The sequence below is a fragment of the Colias eurytheme genome, chromosome 18 (assembly GCF_061535395.1).
Source record: "Colias eurytheme isolate Ceu_HAF_F1 chromosome 18, ilColEury1 Martin Lab GWU primary, whole genome shotgun sequence".
Lineage (NCBI taxonomy): Eukaryota > Metazoa > Arthropoda > Insecta > Lepidoptera > Pieridae > Colias > Colias eurytheme.
Window position 1 is genome coordinate 7442605 of NC_142997.1, and position 22688 is coordinate 7465292.

General features: G+C 31.9%; 1 protein-coding gene across 1 annotated transcript in view; it reads left to right on the top strand.

Annotated features, from left to right (window-relative positions):
* Myo81F (unconventional myosin 81F) overlaps positions 1–22688 on the top strand; it is an 89335-nt gene that overhangs the window by 16533 nt on the left and 50114 nt on the right. Inside the window, exon 2 of the mRNA XM_090112108.1 lies at positions 9880–9928. The gene's annotated coding sequence lies outside the window, so the exon portion shown is untranslated. The remainder of the gene's footprint in view (positions 1–9879; positions 9929–22688) is intronic.

Sequence of the window (22688 nt, forward strand, 5' to 3'; positions counted from 1 at the left end):
TCCAGCTTAAACAAGTAGGTCATAATTAAACTAATCATAAAACGCGAAACGATCCCAGCATCCTGTGTTGAGTAAAAATAATTGCTCCGGCCAAATTGTGGGCAATAAATTTAGGAACACGTGGTGAGGGTGTTGACCTGATCCCGCACATGTTTGATTGTTTAGGCAATTGTTGAGCATCTTTACTATTACCGAACTGCGCCAAATAATGTAAAGAGTACCTATAGAAAACAATAGTTCATAGGAGAAGTTTGTAAGAAATTTTCGTGAAGCAAGGAATTTTTAGACACTTTGGGTGTAACCAAACTATCGTATAATAATTTCTATAAATGTATACACAAGTGTTTTGAACGTTTCCATAACATGGAATTCATTAAACAATCGATTCACAAGCTTTTTATCAATTTTCAAACATATGACTTTTTAAACGTTTTTAATCAAACAAAAAAATTCAAAATACTATCCAACTATGAGCACACCCTAAATTCCCAACTTTATCAAAAACAAAGATTTTACCACTGCTGTTTCATAAAAAAATGAAATTCATTCCCATTGTGATTCGACAGACTTTTGGCTCGCTACTGAAAGCGCCCTTGTAAGGGGTTAAAAGTAAGGTAGCCAGCCAGCCGCGCTAATTCCTATCACTGAGCAAGTGAAACATATACAAGAGGTTGTTTATTGCTCTCGCCTCAAGAGCAAAGGGGACGTTTCGCAGGTACCAAGTGGAAAATGCTTTCTGCTGTAATGGAACAAAACGTATTGAGGTGTCAGAAGTGGGATGATTTCGGCTTTGTTGTATTTTACTCATCTTTTTGAGGATTGAGCTGAATGTAAGATACTGAAAGGCAAATAAACTTTTGAGGATGGAAACTATGTTTAATTTTTAAAAAAGGTGGTGATTTATGGACCATAAAAGCATATTTCGTCAAACTACTGTTGAAGCTACAACAATGAATATATAACTCTGACGAAAAATGCGTAATTACGTTTGGCGTTACGTAGGTCGTTAAGGACACTTAAGGGCTTAAGAATATAAAGAGAATAAAATATTAAACAACGAAGGGAACATAATGGTACGATGGCTGAAGCAGGTTACGCATTGTTCATTGTTATTACAACAATGGATGTGTGAAAACATCCACTCGTCCTAACAAGTAGCGAGCCGCAGCCAGGCTCTATATTGAGAAAATGGGACGGGATTTCAATCATCTGATAGCGTTATTTAATTTTCAATGATTGGGGCTCTTTGGCAGACTTTTGGCAATGTTTCGCACATTCACGTTGGGTGACCACCACCACATACAATTATATCTCTATGTAATTACTGTTTTTCTCACTTATGTTTACTTTCAAAATTACCTTCTTGCCTATGTTTTGAAGTTTATGTGTAGAACAAAGAATTTATATTTAAAACCTAGAAGTAGAGCACCATTTCCATTCATAGAACATTTTATTTGATTACACTCGATCACTATAAAATGTTATCATTCATCTGCAACTTCGATTGTCTTTATTACAAGAAGCGGTAAGAATTTAACCGTTACACTATTGGCGGCAAAAAGCGAGCAATAAAACGTAACAAATAAATTTTTCTTGTTAATTGCCGCTATACTATTGTAAATATACAAGATACAATCAGTTCGCTTCAGATATTTAATCAAAAAACCATAAAAATTTGATCAAATTAACTTAACACGAGATATTTTATTTTAGAGATACAAAAACGCGTAACAACTGAGTATAGACTGGGAAATGGGTAGTTTATGTGCAGTTTTTTACCCGTTTAAAATTGCAGAAGCTATAAAATTTATGGCTAATTACTTTTGCGTGCAATTTGCTGTTCTTAAATAGTTTTCCAGGTATAAGTTAAAGATAATGAGTAAAAACTAACAAGTATAAACGTATTAAAAGTGAAACAATGCCGGGTTTTACAACAATTATTTCGTTTACATAAGTTGCAGTTTCCAATATCTTGGATCTTTTGGACCTCCTCGTAAAATACCAATAGTTTTACTAGTTAATGTATAGGACCTAAACACCAAAAAGAAAGAGGTACAGCCATATAGTTAAAACATGTTTTATAATTTTAGTGTGAAATGAAATCTCCTTTATTTTTACGATACTCGCACTCTTTTTTGCACTCGACTCTTAAGTGTTAATTGATACTTGATTTAATTAGCTCTCTTGAAAACGAGTTCATAGCAAAACCTTAATCATATTATATACTTAAGCTTAACATTTATTTATTAAAAACTCACTCTTGTATAGTTAAGAGTGCCAAATAAAAATAAAATATTTTGTAAAAAAAATATATACCATAATGTCTATATTTTGAACAATTACGTAAATTATGAATAACAGTAATTGTTTCATAATGAACTCCCTTAAAACTACAGGTACTAGGTACGTGGAATAATATCTGTTATTTAATTAATGAATATGAACTACAATGCATGTCATTCCATAAGAGTAATAAAAATTCCGAAAACAAAACTATTTAGGTCACAGGTCACGCTTACTGCGAACTTAATTAAACCAACATGACATTAAAGGAGTAATTATCTAAAGGTATGCATTCGCGTGTTTTAATTAGAAAAAACTGAAAAGACAAACCAACCCTTTCAATTAATTACAGAAATTGGTGTAAAAAGGGGCACCTTTTTTACACCAATTTTCGAACATGGAACCTCCTTCTTTCTTGACGTCTGTTATTAACCTCCTCCTTTTTTTTGAAGTCGGTTAAAAAGTCGTGTCGGTCGGTCTCGTGTGTGCCGAGAACACGTGGCGGAAGTGAAACTTCTTTCGCAAGATTCAAAGATACTAAAATCGTGGTCTTACTTCATCATTCACTGTCTTGAAGTTTATTGGAATAGGTAAATAACCCCATATCAGTATAAATGGCCAATAAATTAAATCAGCGTAGAACTTGACGTAATTAATCAATGGTGGAGAGCGTGCCGGCGCTGAGATATCGTATTGAATTACTATCGGTGTAAATTTCATATTCGCGCTATACCTAGCAGCTTGAAGTGCCTGCTTATATGTGTATTCTGCAAGTTAAAATAAGAGTGTATGTATGTATGATATATTTAATTAGGTTTTGTACATGCATGACCGCATGAAAAGGGTTAAAAACAAGCTACGAATTGACCTTCCGTTTTTGGGAACGTCAGTTAAAAATATAAGTAAGTAAACAAAACATTATTTGTTTAGTTCGTTGACCAGATCGTAAACCAAATTTCTTCCGCATCATGTTAAAAGAGGATCATAAGAGTAGTATTATCCAGCATTTCCTACCTACTTTTCTCATACAAATAAATCTGCATAGTAGTAAACTTTATCCTAAATTATTCAGCGGTACTTTACTCCTACAAATAAATGTACATAGAAGTAAAATACATTTTAAATAAATGTTGTATACGGAGATGCTAGCGCCGGCCAATGGGTGTGACTAATAGATGGGCAGCGGTTGCGTGCTGCCACGCTACGTATGCAAATACGGTCAGCACGATAAACTCGTATGTACACCCTCTTGATATAATTAGTAGTAAGGGATTTTCGAACGCTTTTGGTTGTTGGTTGGTGATTAATTCAGGACAATATTGGAATAGATTTGATGGACCTTCATAAATTTTAGGTGTATGCTAGCGGCTTGAAAGACTAAATTTTATCCAGATATTTTGTCAATCATACCTAGATGATATGTATTTTCATGCCAAAAACATTCCAATGTTGAGTAAATAAACCCGACAAGCAATTTAGAAAAATACATAAATCCTATCCTATCATATGAAGCCCAACAAGCTGGTATTTTAAAAATCTTTTTTTGGATTAATTATTCTTTTCCTCGAGGCATTTCAATCTTGTAATAAAATTTACCGTCATAAAAGCAATTACGGCTATACAGAAATCTATGTCAAGAATTACTTTTCAGGTTTCAGTTACATTTACATGAATCTCTTGCAAATTCGTGTTTAAAGAGGAATGTCCTTTGACAAAGGAATATGAGCCTCTGAGGAACAAAGGATGATGTAAATATTTCGTGTCTACAAAAGCAAAAGTTCACTTTTATTAACTGTGAATATATTTACTTTCGCAAATAATACGAGAAATTTATATAAACTCGACGTGAGTCGTGTCGTATTTTAAGCACGATTAAATATCTTTATATTTACTACATTTTACTACAGTATATGTATGTTATTTTCTACCTACCTACTGACACATCGTACGAAAAAAATTCTTGTTCTGGCTTAGATTATTTGATTCCAAGATATTATGACCTGCGAAAGCTTCTTCAATATAAACAAATTACATATAGGTACGTGGTAATATAGGTAGATAAAAGTCTTCCTCCTCTAGAATACCTACAATAAAACGTTAGGAATACTTCTAACAATTTGCCGTCACGAAGTCTCCATGTCATTACAATTTACAACTTTAACGACTGGAACGCCAAGCACATACGTAGCAATCGAGTAATTCGTAGCTTTGAATAGAAACATTATCTTAAATATCACAGAGAAACCGTTTTAAATGATGCCCTAGTGGAAAATTGTGCATCAATCTCGTTAATCATTTGACATCTAATAAAATGGATTTAAAACCAGTTTTATCTAATACTAGAGGTCCGCCCCGGCTTCGCCCGTGGTACATATTTCGCAATAAAAGGTAGCCTATGTCCTTTCTCGGGTATCAAAATATCTCCATACCAAATTTCATTCAAATTGGTTCAGTAGTTTAGGCGTGATTGAGTAACAGACAGACAGACAGAGTTACTTTCGCATTTATAATATTAGTATGGATTATCAGTACTCAGGCACTCTTATGTTTTCTATTACCGTAGCTTAGATACCTTTAAAAGCTTAACCCATGTTTAACTTAAATTGAAAGTTTTTTTACGATCCTAAAACTGTCGGACCACCTGCCTAAAATATAAAAATTAAAATTAAAACCAGATGATTTTTTTCGCTGCACACTGTAAATAGTCTGGTATTTTTTAAAACATGTTTATAAAATTGTAAATTCACCAAGAATCCTATATCTTTGTTAGTTTATTTAAAATCGACTGATCAGCTAGATCATTAAGTATAAAACGAAAACATTAATACAAATATTCAAGAAATCACTCCACAAACAAGCATGTGTCTCTAATTAAAAGCGAGCAACGTCGCGGGCCACCACTATACTTATACTACAACACGGTAATTTATAGTGATCACGTATCAAGCACCTTTCATCGGTTTATGCGGTTTTATCATACACCTGCTTATAAGTTTATTATTCAAGGGCAGTCGAGATAAAATATAAGTATACGTTTGGAAAACTGGCTTAATCTCGAGACTGGCCACCTGAAGTTTGAACATCTGTTTGTCGGAAGCATGGAAATAGTTAGGAGGTTCATTTTAGAAGAACATGAGAAAATTTTAAATATAGTTACGCATAAACATTTTAAAAAGCCTCAAGCTGGTACTTCAAGCTTCAGTTTCAACACATATACATATATACAAGATGGTACAAACTAAATCATAAATATTTAATCAGGTATGTAAGCATTATCTTCCAACACTCATTTTTCCCTTCAATCCCTCAGAATTCCTTAAAAAATCTCATAACACAAAAAGCTCATGAATAAATGAGTCCTATTAAACAAACAGACACCTTCATCACATCTTGTACGAACACCTTGCAAACTTAAATCACTTTTAAATCGAAGGAATGCAAAAAAATGTTAATTATATTTTGCAGTACTTTTGCAGACGGTAGAACGCACCTGCTCTTGCCACCTACATATTGTTTTTTATCCTGTCCTAATTTATTCGAGGTATTTTTGTACGCTATAAACAGCCAATTATCTACCTAAAGGAATAAAAAGATTTAAGCCCGGTGGTCAAAGTTGCTTTCTCGTTCTATTTATTCTCTCTGATTCTTTTACGCGTATTGCACAGATTCGGCAAATCGGCATTATAAGAAATCAAGCAGTAAAATGCATGCCAAATGCAAAATGAGGGCGGCCTTATCACTAAAGAGTGATCTCTTCCACCATCTACATACCATATTATAGAAATATAGATAATAAAAAACTAAGCAGAAGCATGAAGAAAACTAAACGTAGGTAATCTATACGTGACTTTTCATTATTATTAACGAGAGTCAATCAATCCTAACTATGCCAATAAAGCATTTATTAGTAGCAATATTCTCGTATCAATGCCTTATAAAAGAGAAAAACCTCACCCAGATTTACATTTCCAAAAGGACATCCACGACAATGTAAGATTACATCGATATATATTGCAAATACAAGCAATTTAAACTATAATATTATTCAAGTAGCCTTAAATTAGCACTTTTTATCATGCGATACCTTACATCGCGTGGTACGGTCAGCAACTTAAGTAGTTTAGCAATAAAAATAGCTTGATTTAGTACGAGTTTAAACGTGTAAATTTTTAAGAAATAATATACAGTACTCAATCATTTAACAAATAGAAAAAGCCATTAAAATAGCAAAAAAATCCTCGATGACGTAGTTAATTGCACACTGTACATATGTTTTGTATGAAAACTCGGGTAAAAAAGTTCCAAGCAAGTAACTTTCGTTGCAGACCGTACAACCGCATTGCAATCAGTAATCTAATTATGTTCATCGGCAGATATCAATGGGCTTACGGAGTATTAAATAACTTCTTACAGAGCAATTGAAATACTAGCTCATGATACTATAAAATTATATGAATGTTTTTTACTCATATTTCTGTCTTGTTATGATTCCTGGGGAAATTCATGCACGCGATTGCTATTATGTGTTTTCGGAAAAACATAGACATTACATAAAAAGAGTTGTTTCGCTCGGTACTGAAGTATGTATTATTAGAATTTCTTATGAGACACGACATTTATTATAGTAAAACAGGAACTGGTATTATTTACTGTATTAAATAAGTAAAACAAATAAGTTTTCCAAATCTTTTAAATACTACTAGCTTTCCGAACGCGGCTTCGCCCGCGTTTTCAAAGAAAAACCCTTATAGTTCCCGTTCCCGTGGGATTTCCGGGATAAAACCTATCCTATATGTTAATCCAAATTACCCTCTATATGTGTGCTAAATTGCATTGTTATCGGTTCAGTAGTATTTGTGATAGAGTAACAAACATACACATACACATCCATCCTCACAAACTTTCGCATTTATAATATTAGTTCCTACTAAAAGTAGGATAGTTATTATTGTTTTTTATATAATATATGTAATCTCTTTGCACCTGTCCCTGCATATAATATATTTTATGCTCTCCGAATACTTATCTACGCTCACTTCATACATCAAAGCCATATTTACGACTGCATCAATCTTTTCTCTAAAGAAATAAACATTAACCGTAGAACCTTCGTAATAGATAAATGCGATTTCCATCCGCTAAACATATTATTTTTCTCGGTATGCGACTGCTCTGAATACTGATTATATGTCTCTTTGGAAAGCAAAGAGATCAATGACAGCAATCTTTAGTATTTGCGCTTGCACCAGTAAAGTTATGGTATGCTAATTTGTATTTTATGTATATGTAGTAAGCTTTAAAATTATTCAATCTTGTAAGTAGATACTTCCCAAAAAGAAATATTGTGGTTTTTGATGTCAATTCGCGTGTAAAACAATCATTGGACAATTTCAACGAATAGATACATGGTTACTGGACAGTCTCTTTGTTTAATTTAATAAATATTTAAATACTGAACCATCGACAAATCCCTTCATTATAAGATTGATAACAAAAGCTAATACAAGAGGCAACACTTAACCCATAACAATTTGAATACAATGCTTCACTAATGACGGTAATTATAGATTATGCTTTCACTGAGGGCATCAATCATTCATCGTAATTGTATTTGAACGAGATTGTTTGAAAGAAAATATAATATCAAGTACCTAAATGTTTGGTAATATTCTATCAATGACATGACAAACAATGGTTCACATAAAAACTACGTAATGCTAATACTATTTAGTTAACTGTGTGTGTAGTAGTGTGACTAATTAATTCATCAAAATTGTTACAAAAATTTGCTTAAATTAAGAATGATTAGCATAATTCATACTGTATCTTACGTATGACACTAATATCACCTCCTATATGGTAATATCAAAAAACATAATGTAAGTGAAATTTTATTGGAATCATGCCAATTAAACTGTGCTAAAACCGTATTTATATCAATTGTAACACAATACATGCAATGTAATTGAATACAGAAGCCTTTCGCTCCATCCCCATTCCCCATTTACATACAGACCTATAAAACCTAACTATAACCACCTATAACTAAGGAAACAATTCATTGTAATAATGACATCCCTAATTAAATCTAAAGGGTCATGACACATTCAGGAAGTATTTTTATTATCTTTTAAAAGGGTTAAAGACTTTCTTTTTAATGTGTTAAATTATTTGAGCTTCTCTAAGCTTTACTTTTTTATTACTTTGAAGAATGGATCCGATAAAAATGTAAGGCTTAAATGAGAATACATATTTTATTATTTTATGACTTATCTAACATTATTTTTTAATATCACCACAAACTATATTTTCTTTCTTTCGATATTATCAGTAACTAGCGGTCCGCCCGGCTTCGCCCGTGGTACATATTTCGCAATAAAAGGTAGCCTATGTTCTTTCTCAGGGTCTAAAGATTGTCTGTGCCAAATTTCATCAAAATCGGTCCAGTAGTTTATGCGTGAATACCATACATACATACATACAAACCTTTCCTTTTTATAATATTAGTTATCAGTAATAAATATTAAATGTTTTAAGGCTCACTAACCTCAACGGAAACTTACATGGTTATCAAAACGCTGATGTGTTGTGGAATGTGGATAACCCGAGTGAATGCCGACGAGGACCAAAGAAAAAATTTTGTGTTATTTTATAAAATTTGATTACATTTTCAAATCATTTGTTATTTGCCAAAAAAATATGAAATAAATCCCTCCTGAAATATGTTTTTAATTTCAAATTTATTTTTTACCTTACAATTTGTTTATAGTTAGCGATAGCGGTTCTCTGATCACATCCTATAAAACAATAATTCACTCAAATATAAAAATTTTGTTGTGTCTTGATTATATTGTTCAGTTCCTCAGATCACACACGGACACACCCCATAAAACCTAAAAACTAAAATCACTTGCATAATATTAGCAGCTATATTCAAAGCACGTTGCGAAGCTCAAAAGCCCAAAACATCCACATCTATATAGTTATACGTAGTTAGTATATACGTTGGTACTTGGTACGTTATGTTCCGGTCTACCCAAATGAGTTGACTCCATCCAACTAATAGCTGTCTAACGAATATTTAATGGCAAGAGTTCATTGTTATTTCTGCCGCAATCTAAATACTGACTTTTAACCGTATTTAAGCGACTTTTGTTACGTGTCGATTCGCTTGGTGTACGACTTTTTAGATTTAAATAAATTGGCATATAATGATGGTGTTGTTTTGTATAAACTGTTATTTGAGCATAATCTTTACGATGGCTCTACACACATAATTGTAAGTAATAAGTACAGTTCAAGCAATGGTCATTCCGACAGAATTTGAGAAATAAAGAAGTTCACATTGTATGAAAGAGGTTACTAATCACATTTTTGATTTTATGTATTGCTGTACATATATTTCTATCTCAGCATGTGCAGCGATTGTAGAGTTTTTGACACTTAGTAATTTATACCTGTTCAACTTCTAATTAAGGTTTTTAAGCTAACCAGTCGAGTATCTTCATCTCCAATATGCGCTAGATGATTATCATATAATTTTGTATGTGTGTAACGTATAGGCATATATTTTAATACAATTATTTTCCATTGCAGATATAAATCAAGATGACAATTCCATAATACATCGAGCACCAACAACCAGGTATGTCACACATTTCACAGCACAGTTCCTATAATTGTTCCCTTTACCCGAACACGCCCTAGAAGTAAAGTAAGGTACACACAATAGACAATACACTGATTGTCATTCTGGGAGGCTTCGTCTACGGAAATGTATGTGTGTACCGCCTTATCGTATATCCCTATGCATATGTATGTATAGATTCATATCCGTCGGATTGATTTGAGTCACTGTGCCTGTATATTGTTCTCTTTATGGTGGCGCTAAATATATCCGATCGTTAGTTGAATATAGGTAATTGCAATTTGCAGTACCAGGCACTTTTGATTACGTTCATCATTAAAGTTTTCGGTTTCATTAAAGTTGACGGTGTTTTCTGTAAATTTAATATATGAACACTTTAATGTCAACGTAGTATTATTGCATTTAACACAATTTTTATCGGCTGTGAAATTACAATTTGCTTGCAGTGAAGCCAAATAAGTAAATTAGAGTTCCTTCACCCCGGTTTCTGTATTTTTTCTGAAATAAAAACTCAGCGGAGCTTGAACACCGGCCATCGTAGCCTACAGATGAAAATTTACAGGGAAATATTTTTTTAAATTTTCCCAGCTAGTTACATTTTTAATTCGCCCGTTTCGCACTTACTAACAATCATGAGTTTATGCGAATGAAACTTTGATTTTTAATTTGGAACGAAAGGAAATAAGCTTACTTCGTACATGTTAGTTTATATTATAATTAAATGCTATATTCTTCACACAATTACTGTATTTTATTAAATAATATTTTAAAATCACAAATAAAATATTTGAAAAATTTAAAGATACCTTCATAATTAAGTACTTACCTACCTAATTATTTTGAAAAATTTTCTACACTACCTCGTAAAAAATGCACCATAAACAAAATAGATTTTTCACTTTAATCAAGTAAGCTGCGATAAAAATTATCGCCAATAAAAAAAATCAAACAATTGTTTTGACAAACATAATTTAGTTGTCCCTCCATCCATTTATAACGCCATAATTCCAATTGCCCGATATAAAAGAACTATTATTGCCAGTAAATTCAATTGCAGCTATAATTAAAAAACGGGCGCCATAATGAATCTGTAGCATCCATTAAACATACTGAAAGCTTTTCCTATACTGTGACGCGCAAGTTCAATAACCCTGCTATCAGTGTCTGATACAAAACTCATCGTTTTATTTCGGTATTAATTAAGCAATCATTTATTATCTGTACCTTACTGCATTATTGTTGATGGTAGTAAAACGTTTGTTTCAATTTATTGACATTAATGACATGATTAATTTATAATCTGTTCACAAATCAATCGCAAGTTTTGTTATTATAAAGAAAGACCGAATTCGGCATTCATTCATTTGCTTTAAGAAGTATTAATTTTAATTTAATTTTCATTGTCTATTTTCTTTTACTTGTGTTTGATAATAAAAACAATGTTTTTTTTCTATCTCACCATCATTAATCGTATGTGTAAAAACATAAACTTTATGGATTATTTAACAACAGTTTCAGTTGTATCGAATGAATTATGTAAACTTGCAAATCGCCAAAGAAATTGTATGTAATTAAATTTTGATATTAAATGCCATGTTCTTGTACTTCTTAAAATTTGATATTATTTCTTTCCTTCGTATAGATATACCACCGAATTTGATATGCTTGCCTGTAGCACATTCTATTTACTTCTGTTTTAACATTAAACGTGTTTCAAGTACACGAAACATGAAGTTTTACGTGCATCCGCGGAAATTACCGCTTTTAACTCTGGTAAAAACGAAACACGAAGCTAGAGCATTGCGGGGTCACTAACCCTGAAACTACCAAAGGAGTGTCCTGAGCGCAGATACGCGTCCCAGTTTGTCGTTGCGTTGCTTTTTGCTTTTATCCACGGGTTTTAATACCGCCTGTTACATGTTACATGCTAGGTCTGGTAGACCGACCTACGGCAGTGAAGGGTTATGTGCGTAAAACAAATGAAGAGTGAAGTATAGAAATAACTTTCGTACATTTTAAATTCTGTAAAAAAAAATCTTATAAAAAAAAACGTTTATGTGCTTTTTAATTTGTGTTATGATAGGGGGGAATAAACGACTCGTTATTCAGAATTTTTGCGACATTTTCTTTTCATGCATGTGCATTATGCATATTGCAAAGTTTATTTCGTTTACTAGTAGTAAGTTCTTATTTATTCAATTGTAGTAAGATTATAATGTAAAATAATTCTTATTTATACACATTTCATGCCTTCTTACATACTCTAATGTACGCTTAATACTTTACGATCGTAAATTATATGAATATTGCATCCGCTTTTAGCGTGTAGAAGAAATGCACCCATTGAAGCGTAACGTAATTAATACGATGTACTTAACCAATACTTAACCTATAACTTATACATTGTAACGCTTCTTTTGATCGCCGATGTACCTTGCACGACCTGGATACTCGAGTGGTCTTTACTTTGAATACCTTCAAGGTATACATAATTCGGATGCATACTAAAAGTTAAGGAAGGTGCGAATTTTGTGTGTGAATTTGATAATGAAAAAATTCGCTGGAAAACTGAGCAGTTTTCTAGTCAAAGCGTACTTTTTTAATTTTTACCTACAGTCCGTAGAGTAACATTATATGCTCTACCATAAATAATGTGCCCGGGTGAGATATTGTCTTTCGTCGAATATTCTAGACCTGTAAATTGTATGTATTACCATTATTCTTCATTAGTTAACGAAGATCCTATCTTATTAAATACTGTGCAAGTTTATTTTTCTAAACTAAGAATAAATTTTCATACTATGTAAGAAGTAGGCGAACTTTAACGATTTTCCTACTTTATGTATTTGGATGTTTATTTTTGAATTGATGTAATTGCAAAAATTTACTAAATTAAACTATTTACAAGCCTTGCTTTAAAATTCCTACAAATGATAAAGGATATTCTGGGACATTCCACAACAAAAAAGTTTTCCTTCCTCAATCTCCTGTTATTGTTTGTTTTATTAATACATAAACAATGATAAGTATTGCATATAATAATTGGATACTAATTGAATATAAAATACATTGCAATACTTACATTTAATAATTCATTTACGTATACTCTCTATATAAAGCTATATCAGATTGCATAATTTTTTAGCCAAGTATTATTCACTAGCTGCTCCGCGCGGTTTCACCCCCGTGGCTCCACTCCTGTTGGTCGTAGCGTGATGATATATAGCCTATAATCTTCCTCGATGAATGGGCTATCTAACACCGAAAGAATTTTTCAAATCGGATAAGTAGTTCCCGAGATTAGCGCGTTCAAACAAACAAACTCTTCAGCTTTATAATATTAGTATAGATTATAATTAGATGTCTAATGCTTTAATCACCGGAAGAAAGACCAACACGATAACCCAAATAGTTAAATTAATATTCGTGTTTCTTACGCTGGAGAAATAAATAACATAGGGGTTCGCGAACCGTTTTGGTATACAAAAAATATAATTGCCGAATGTAGGTATATTTATGTAAATTATGTTTAATTATGTGTGTTAGTGCATATATATCACGAATAACATACTTACTAATATCACAATATACAGATACAACCAGTATAATACAATAGTAATTGTGCTAATATTGAGTCCATAATATTAAACCATTGAGTTACTGTGTACTACGTACAGTACATAGTAACTCAATGTATTAAACACTGAAAAATTCATCAGCAAAAAACAAAACAATTTATATGTTAAGTCGCAGTCTTGTGAAAAGCAAATGCATTTTTTACACAACACATAAAATAACTCAGTGATATAAATATCAAATAATATTATATCCCAGCAAACATTGTCGGCTTTAATCACACAACATGACGGCAAGTGTGTAGAATTTCAGCCTTACCTTGGATATCTAATATTGTTTAAAGCATTGAATTTAATACTCACTTAGCAACTGCAGTTCCTGTGTATTACTTTATGAGGATAACAATGGCAATACTAGAACAGTATTATTTTTTAAATCATTGGTAGAAAAAAAAGCCAAATGCCAATACAATTTCCCGTTGATAACGAGAAATCATAGCCAAATTAGATATTGCTTATGATCAAAAGAGATCATGTATTTTTCCCTGAGTGATCCTATCTCTGCATTTATCAAGATATCTTCCATCGTAAAAACGTGATAATCACGTGAACATTGTTTCCATAAACATGCACATATGTATATACATATTAGCATATTAATGTTCTAGAAGGTTCGGTAACGGTTGTACTTACACAGCTGATGCCTGAAGGCTTGTTGTTATCAGATGACATGAATACTTGAAGCTCGGTACCTTCAAGAAAGCGTATATGATATAGAGATATTATTTCAAAGTGTCACTTAAATGCAAAGTATCTGCTACAAGTTACAACTTACACTAGTAATGTGTTTATGGGCAGTAGTGACCACTTAACATCAGGTAGCCCACCTGCTTCTTTGCTTGCTCTGTCATAAAAAATCTTATTTGTAGTTACTGACACACTTTTAAGGTACAACTAGATTTCCGCCCGCGGCTTCACCCGCGTTTTCAATAGCCTTATTCTAGGTCTTCAGCTACCTACATACCAAATTTAACTGTAATCGGCTCAGTAGTTTTTACGTGAATGAATAACAAACATCCATCCATCCATCCTGACAAATTTTCGCGTTTTTAATATTAGTAGGATGCGATGTGTAGCGCCTTAGCGGCACAGAAGGGTTCTACTACCTTAGTAAAAATGTGTCAGTGTAGTGTAGGCAATCTGAACGTCTTTACAAGCATGTGTGGAATACTAAACAGCGAAGCAGGTGAAATGAATGGGCCCCATAGCAAACACACCCTGCACGTTTTATGTAAACAACTCCATATTATAAGTACAATTGCAATGTTATACAATATATAAGGCTGTTGAACATATGGACGGTATTGGATTGGATTTTGACAAAAATTATACAAAATAAGTTAAAGTTAAAGTGAAAGTTAAGAAATAATAAAAATTTTACTTGCATTCAATACTTGTTTACATTTTATTCGATTGCTATCTGTACACCAAATCTTATATAGTTCCTTACTCTGATAGTAATCTGTTGTATACGAAATTTAATTAATAAGAACGATAAAAAAAAAGTGTGTGCGTGTAACCTTTACGCGCGATTGAAGTAAAACTTCTTTGGCGTTGACGACATATATCACTGAAATGATAAAATATTAACTTAAATAAATAAATATTATATTATAATTTAATTATATTTATTATTCATGTGCTTTACAAAGATTATTTAAATGTTATATTAATATTATTCATTCGAAGCAGGTAATTGAATGTCATCATAATTTCTTACGTACGAAATTATAGGTTTGTGGTTACTATAATGTGAAACATAAATTTTACTCTCTAAATTTGCTACTTTTCTTGAAAATACAGCATCTATCGTTGTACCGAAACGCGTTGTTGAATGAAGTCGAGAAGTATTCATAGATAAATCAAATTTTTCTTCTAAAAAATCAATTAACGGCTGAGATTCCTGAGAGCGAAAATTAACATTAAAATCTCCAGTTAGAATCATCGGTAATTCATGATAATTACTATTTAAAAGTCGAGAACCTTCAATTGTGAAGTGAAGTAATTGCTGATGAATAAATTTTATGATATTTGTCAGGCTAGTATTTGTAGAAATATAAATAACAACGATAATCACAGGTTGGTCATTCGTATTAACACATCGAACCAAGGCGATGTCACCAATTTGTGAAACCTCATCAGAAATTTGTGATAATATAGTTGGTGAAATATTTTGAATTGGTGTTACATTGTTCAGTGTATCTGTAGATGAATGATATACAGCTACTCCACCAGCAGTTGAGTTGGGTCGTTTGTATTGGGTAACGCAATAAAAATTTTCAATAAGAATTTGTTCGTCATTTTTCATCCAAGTTTCGGAAAATAACAGCAATGTGGACCTTTTTAATACTTTATCATTCAGATCAGAAACATGAGCACGTAAACTTTGGCAGTTGAAGGAAAATAGTGTAATGTTACTCTCATTTACAAGGTTATATAATTCTTCCTGTTGTGTTATTAGGCGAGAATTTGAAAGTTTTTCAAATTCACACTGTAAATCAACTATTCCCCCTGGACGCTTTCTTCCATGATAAAATTTGTTGTCATCGGTGTTTGAGACAATGAACAATCCATTTATATCAGTTACTCGTGATAATGCTACATATAACAGCTGCTGACTGTGACTTTTATTGTATTCATAAACGATTTGATCAAAAGTACCACCTTGAGACTTATGTATTGTAAGCGCACAAGCAGATACTAATGGAAAGTGATTTCTCTTTGCAAATATTGTCTTATTTCTATTCATTGGTACAGATGACGATCTTCGTAAAATTGGGACTGCTGTTCTACTAATGTTTAGAGTTTGAATATGATGGGCAGCTTTTTTCCTAATTTTCTCTCCTATCTTACCAGGAAACTCAAGCCATAAGCGTATGATGTTATCACTGTCATCACGTTCAATATACACTAACTTTCCAACACAACCGTTGGCTAAGCCATCAGATACATCAATATTGGTTGTAATAATGTAAAATTTGTTAAGAACTAATATGATTTCATAAGGCGATCCTCCTGTATCAATAACTGACATTTTATGAAATTGTTGGCGTACATATGCTTCTTGTTCAACTGAATGACAACCTATATACATATCTGTTGCTATGGATACTACTTTGTCTTCAGCAATATTTAAAATAGATTGATTATAATCCGCAACATGTTTATTTTTATTTTTAATTTACTTATTTTAAAAGTAATAAATAAACAAGTATATTTAGAGATTTTCAAAAAATTTTGCAATTTAAAATAATGTTTTTAAAACTGTTGAATTTTTCATTCACTTTGCTATTCACAATTGATCCGTTTGAAAATTTGAAAATAAATAATCCTAATTGATTATGATATTTGCCACTAGCTGGCGTATAAGTCAAGAAGCGTGTAGTATATGACATATACTTACAACCAATCAGAATTATTATTTTTAAATGGCGGAAACTACACAGACTATAGTAAGCGTTACTTCCGTCAGAAAAAAAATCTGAGTTACTCCCTAGTCGCGCCTAAAGAAGTTTTACTTCAAAAAACATTGCATTTAACGCTTTTCCCACATTCAATTAACTGGGTTAATTGATTTGACAAAAGTTGTTCAATGATCACTCTTATGATTACCCCTGGCTTATACAATGAACACGTGATATCATTCAGATGTTTTGGAGCTCTTAATGAAGCTCATTTGTATTGCCGCTACTAATTTTTAATGTAGTATAAGTTTGTTTTATATTTTATCTTATATATAAAATTCTCGTGTCACAATGTTAGTCTGCATACTCCTCCGAAACGGGTGGATCGATTCTCATGAAATTTTCTGTGCATATCAGGTAAGTCTGAGAATCGGCCAACATCTATTTTTCATATGTACCACGGGCGAAGCCGGGGCGGACCGCTAGTTTTCTTATATATGTATATATGTAGTTCCTAACATTACATTAGTCATGACTAGTTTTTGTGCTGGTGTTGATTTTATAGTAATAAGAAGCTGTAAGTAAATCAATATGTTTACTGAATTTTCATTATCGTTTGTTTATTATCCTACAAAGTATCTATAAATAAGCTTTTTTCTACTTCAAATAGCTTCAGCCCTTAACGTTATTTTGCATGAAAGAACAAAGCCTGTATGTGTATAATATTAATAGGACAGTAAAAGTATATAATATGTTCACACATAGACTTTATAGTTAGATACAAATGTATTAATATTTTTTTGCGAATAGCTCTCAATTACAAAATTATTCATTATTCGTTTTACGTTATGTCATCTGTGATATAACTTTGTCTTTACGACAATAATATGTTGTCTTTTATTTTGAATGAAACGTAATTGTACGACAATTCGTTTCACTTATCAATACGGAAATATAAGTAAAAGTTACCATTAAGTAATATCGGACGCGATTTACTATCCGATATCAAAGATAATAAACCTCATTTGGATTATTGCGTAAACGAGATATAATATTTAACGAGTGCATTGTGTGAAATTTTATTAAATACCTATTGTCCGTGTCACTGAATGCGCCGCAGGTCACCGGGTCATGGGGATGTCAGTCTAGGGCTGGCAGATGCGGAATGTCCCTGTATAATAAATATATTTTTTTTGTGAATGTGTGATTGACAAAAAAAATATATTTATTAATCACATTTCAGAGATATGATGATATTTTAATATTACAAAAATTTTAAAGCATAGAAAAAGTGGGACCATGACGCCTAATTTGAACTTATTTCTTTCGCCGTACGTAAGTTCTGTGAACATTTATAAATTTATTTTTACAAGCCACACAAGTTCACAATGAAAGTTTGAAACTATTCTTAACTTGCTTTAAACTATAAGAAAGAAAATGGAAGAATTCTCTTCAGTTTATCTCTCGAGAATAAGCGTACAAAAGAAGTTAACACAAAAGGTGTCGAGTGTCGAGAAAGCCCAGCTTTAATAATTCAACGAAGAGTATATGCATATGTTTATTATGTTTATCTGTTATATTATCATATATATTTATAGAATTCTAAGATATGGTACATATTATTCAAGTATGATATACCTGACAGGTGACAACCCTAAACGAAACCAAGCTCTGACCCAGTTCAAAGCAAACGGAGGCGCATCGGAAATAACTTTAAAAGCTTTTTAACTGGAAAATTGAAGATCTATTTTGCGTAAATTCTTGCCAATGCAGCAAACTGAAATCTGAATACGCAAGCAAAAAGACCTCTGATTTGACTGATAAAAATGCATTTCTAATTAGAACGAAAATTCTAGATACATTAAATCGTTATTGCAATTTGAAGTATGTAGTGGACTTTATTTTTTAGTTTAAATATATGTAATCTGATGATATTGAAACTCGACCAATCGCTACGTTGGCCAAGAATAATATGTATAAGCATTTCTGAGCTAAGTCGATAAGATATTCTATTCTTTACATAAAAATATATGTCCAAATTTAAATTATATTTATTTGCAAGAATATAAGGTGTTGTTATCACAATATTATACCGCTAATACATTCTACCCATTGTTTGGGTGTGCAAATATTTAAATGGAAAGAAATAATGTGCACAAGGTATGAATTATGTTTTTACTTAGCCTTTATTTGCACCATTCTTCTTTGTATATCATTCATTATACATTAAGTGAGAATCCATGTATGGATGAAAGAAATATCACTCTACATTAACGTCAATGATAAACGTTCCCTATAAAAGAAGGGCCCACCCATATACTTGAGGGGAATATTTCTTCGCACCTTACCATTAAAATACAAGTTAATTTTGTAAATTGTAATAGAAGAACAATTTCTCTACTACCTTGGTTCTTCATACAAATCTTCCAACTAAATTTTTAAATAGACTTAATTAAATAGACTGTATCCTTTCAAATTCTAGTGTTTTGCGTATTTAAACTTTATTTATGAACAAGCAATATTTATCATATTATTTGTTCAAGTATTTCACATCTAGCATTAACTGAAGACGTTCAAAGATTTACCAAACATTTCTGTAATCACCACGCAATTAAAACTTTTTCAATCTTAACTCTCATTCATACCTGCTGAGACAGATCTCAACTTTGAAAAGCACCTTCATATTTAAATATGTGTAGGTTATTCATATGAAATTATTAGTTTTCAAGCAAGCGTTTTGAATGGATGTCTAAGATTTTCAATGAGTTAAGTACCAGGGAATCATAAGCGGTCAAAAGGTTGCCTAATACATGCATTTAAGACCAGCCTTTTGGATTGTCTTAATACTGAAGTCATAGGTACTTTTACATCGTTATTTAGTTCTTTCTTACTTATGCTGATGTATTTTTCACACGAATAGGTACCTATTATGTAAAATTATCACTTATTTATTAAAATACTTCAAACGAACCGTTTTACCATTTAATTTACTACGATTTGCATCTTTTCTCTTACCTTTAATATTGAATAATTAAGTTATCCATATCGAAGGGATTAATATCTTTCCTTTTCCCACATGGGTATTATGAAGAGTGTGGATTTATTACCAATAAAACTGTCAGTTTTATCAGATAAGGATCATAAATGCCAGCGGCTGTATGTAATTGTATCTATAATTGTTGATAATCTTCCTTAATGGCTTATATCTGGAGTAGATATCTTTCAATTAGATGTTTTTAAACGTTCACAAAGATGTTACGTGTTCTTTAATTGTATATCTTGTCGTATATGGTAGTAATTATTGGTAACATTCTTTTTAATTATACGCTTGTGGTCGTGAATTCGAATGAGTCTATTATAGGACATGGGCATTTTACACTTTATATTGTTTTATTTTAATTCTTTGTATAAGTCGATTATTTTGTTATCTAAGTAATTAATTGTTCGCAGATGGATTAATATAAAACGTCATATTTAAAAAATCTTACTAATAAACATACCCAACATCTTAAACCAAAATGTAACGTTAAGTAGGAAAACATTTTTCATTTAAAACACAGCCTGCAAATCTCTGGACATTAAAATATATTTCCAAGACAGACGCAAGACAAGAACATGTTTTCATTTAAAACCACAATGAATTTCAAAGCGCAATGTCTACGGCCATTTAATCTAGGCTTTGTGTACTGGTCTAGGACAGGATATATGTCTCTTCCATAGTTTTATATGTCCTATGAGACTGTAAGAAGCCGTTTAAATCAGTACATAACATTAAGGGTAACTTTCGCTCTGCAAACATCTATCTGTATTCTGTACAACTATTTTAGATTTTAGAACGTATAAGTTTTCATAATTAACTAAAAATAAATAATGAAATTCTTATCTGTTATAGACATCTGCAAAATTCTCTTAGCTAATTTGCGCAAGGATCTCTGAGATTAAAAGAATTTATTCCTTCCTAAAATGCTCGTATAAAGTACATTTTTGAATGGGCAAGTAAAGACGAGTCTGCTTATATTTACAAGATTTTGATCTGTGTTACGTAAGCGTTGCAATACAAATATAAGAAATCTATCTATACTGGTTTCACTACTGAAACATGGTTCGTAGTAATACATTTATTTACAGCGTCTGTTCAGACGTGAACTTGAGAATTAATCCACTATCTTATTCGTTCTTGATATCGCAGTTTAGTATTACACGGTTTATAGAGTTTAGTAAAGGGTGTAGTGTGCCTTTCATATCCATATTATGTGAGATGCAGTTAACCAGAGTTAACCTCTATCGTACGTACAATGGTTCTTAATTGATTTGTTGGATTAAATGAATATGTGTGATGTGACCTTTGGTTTTATAGTTTTACTATTTACTCTTCATAACAACGGAATATGTGTGCTAGCTATGTATATCTATGTAGTACCTACATGTAACATCTATGTATTAAAAATATATACTTTGTTAATTAAGAGCGATGCCGCATATTATGAATCTCTACAATCACTGTTTACTACTTATTTTTGCGTTATTAATTAAATAAAGTAAACATAGCATTTGGATTTAATTTAATCCACATTTAAATTACTTTGTTCTTACATTACTAGCATAATAATTAATAACACATTTACATACAATATTATATCAGATATAGACTTAGCTCTTAAAAGAAACATCGATCAATGAAACAGATGCGAAGTGCATCCGACTCATATCCGACTAATGCAGATTTATTTTATTCGTAATTACTTATAGTCATTCATATTTTTAGAAGTAAAGCTTCGTATATCTTAATGTATCTATGAATACAATAACCACTTTATAATTTATGTTCTGTCACTTATTTCATTATTTTTACTAAAGTACAAACGACCAACTAACGTCTGTATTAAACTAGATTTTTCTAAAGAAAAGGTATGTCGAACGATTTCTAAACAGAATGTCTGTCGAACATTACTGAAGAATTACATTTGTAGAAATTCAAAATAAACAAAAGTCTCACGGGATCAAAAGAGTACGAACGATTGCAAGTTGCCCAGTCACAATCGTATTTATCTGGAATTGCCTGGTTTCGAATGGCTTAACATACTGCAACTTTGTCATTGAACTTCACCTGGAGATGTATGAGTTAGAATCTAAAGATAAGATGTATTTACACATTCGCCTCGTCACACGACGAACCATTTGTAGACGACTTTTGATGCAAAAAAATAAAAAATCAAAAATATTTATTCAGTAACAAATATGTTTACAATTATATCAGTCATTGAGACATCCTTTTAAGCATTAATATGCAACTGTTACACATTATTCTTCTCTATGGCTATTTCCAAGGCGCGAATCGCATGGCGAATAGCTTTACGTTGCGTGTTCGTTATTCGCCTCGCTATTCGCACGTGTAAATGCACCATAACAGTAAGGAGTAAAGAAGTGCTAAACTACAACCACGTCTACCACTCAACGCACACATGTCAAGGGTCACACTTCATTCAATTTGCGGGGTTAATCCGTCAATTGTTTTCATTCGTTCATTACGTTCATTGGCTCAAGTTCTTTTTGTAAAGGATGTATTGATCCGGAACGGATACGTTTTTATGATAGTAAATTAAGTTGAGTAGAAAACTTGACAGGCATGAATCGAAGGATCATCAGCTGTGACAGTTTGTATGGGGACTTCTATTTTATTTATTTTTTCTTTTAACATCCATAACTTTAACGATTTGT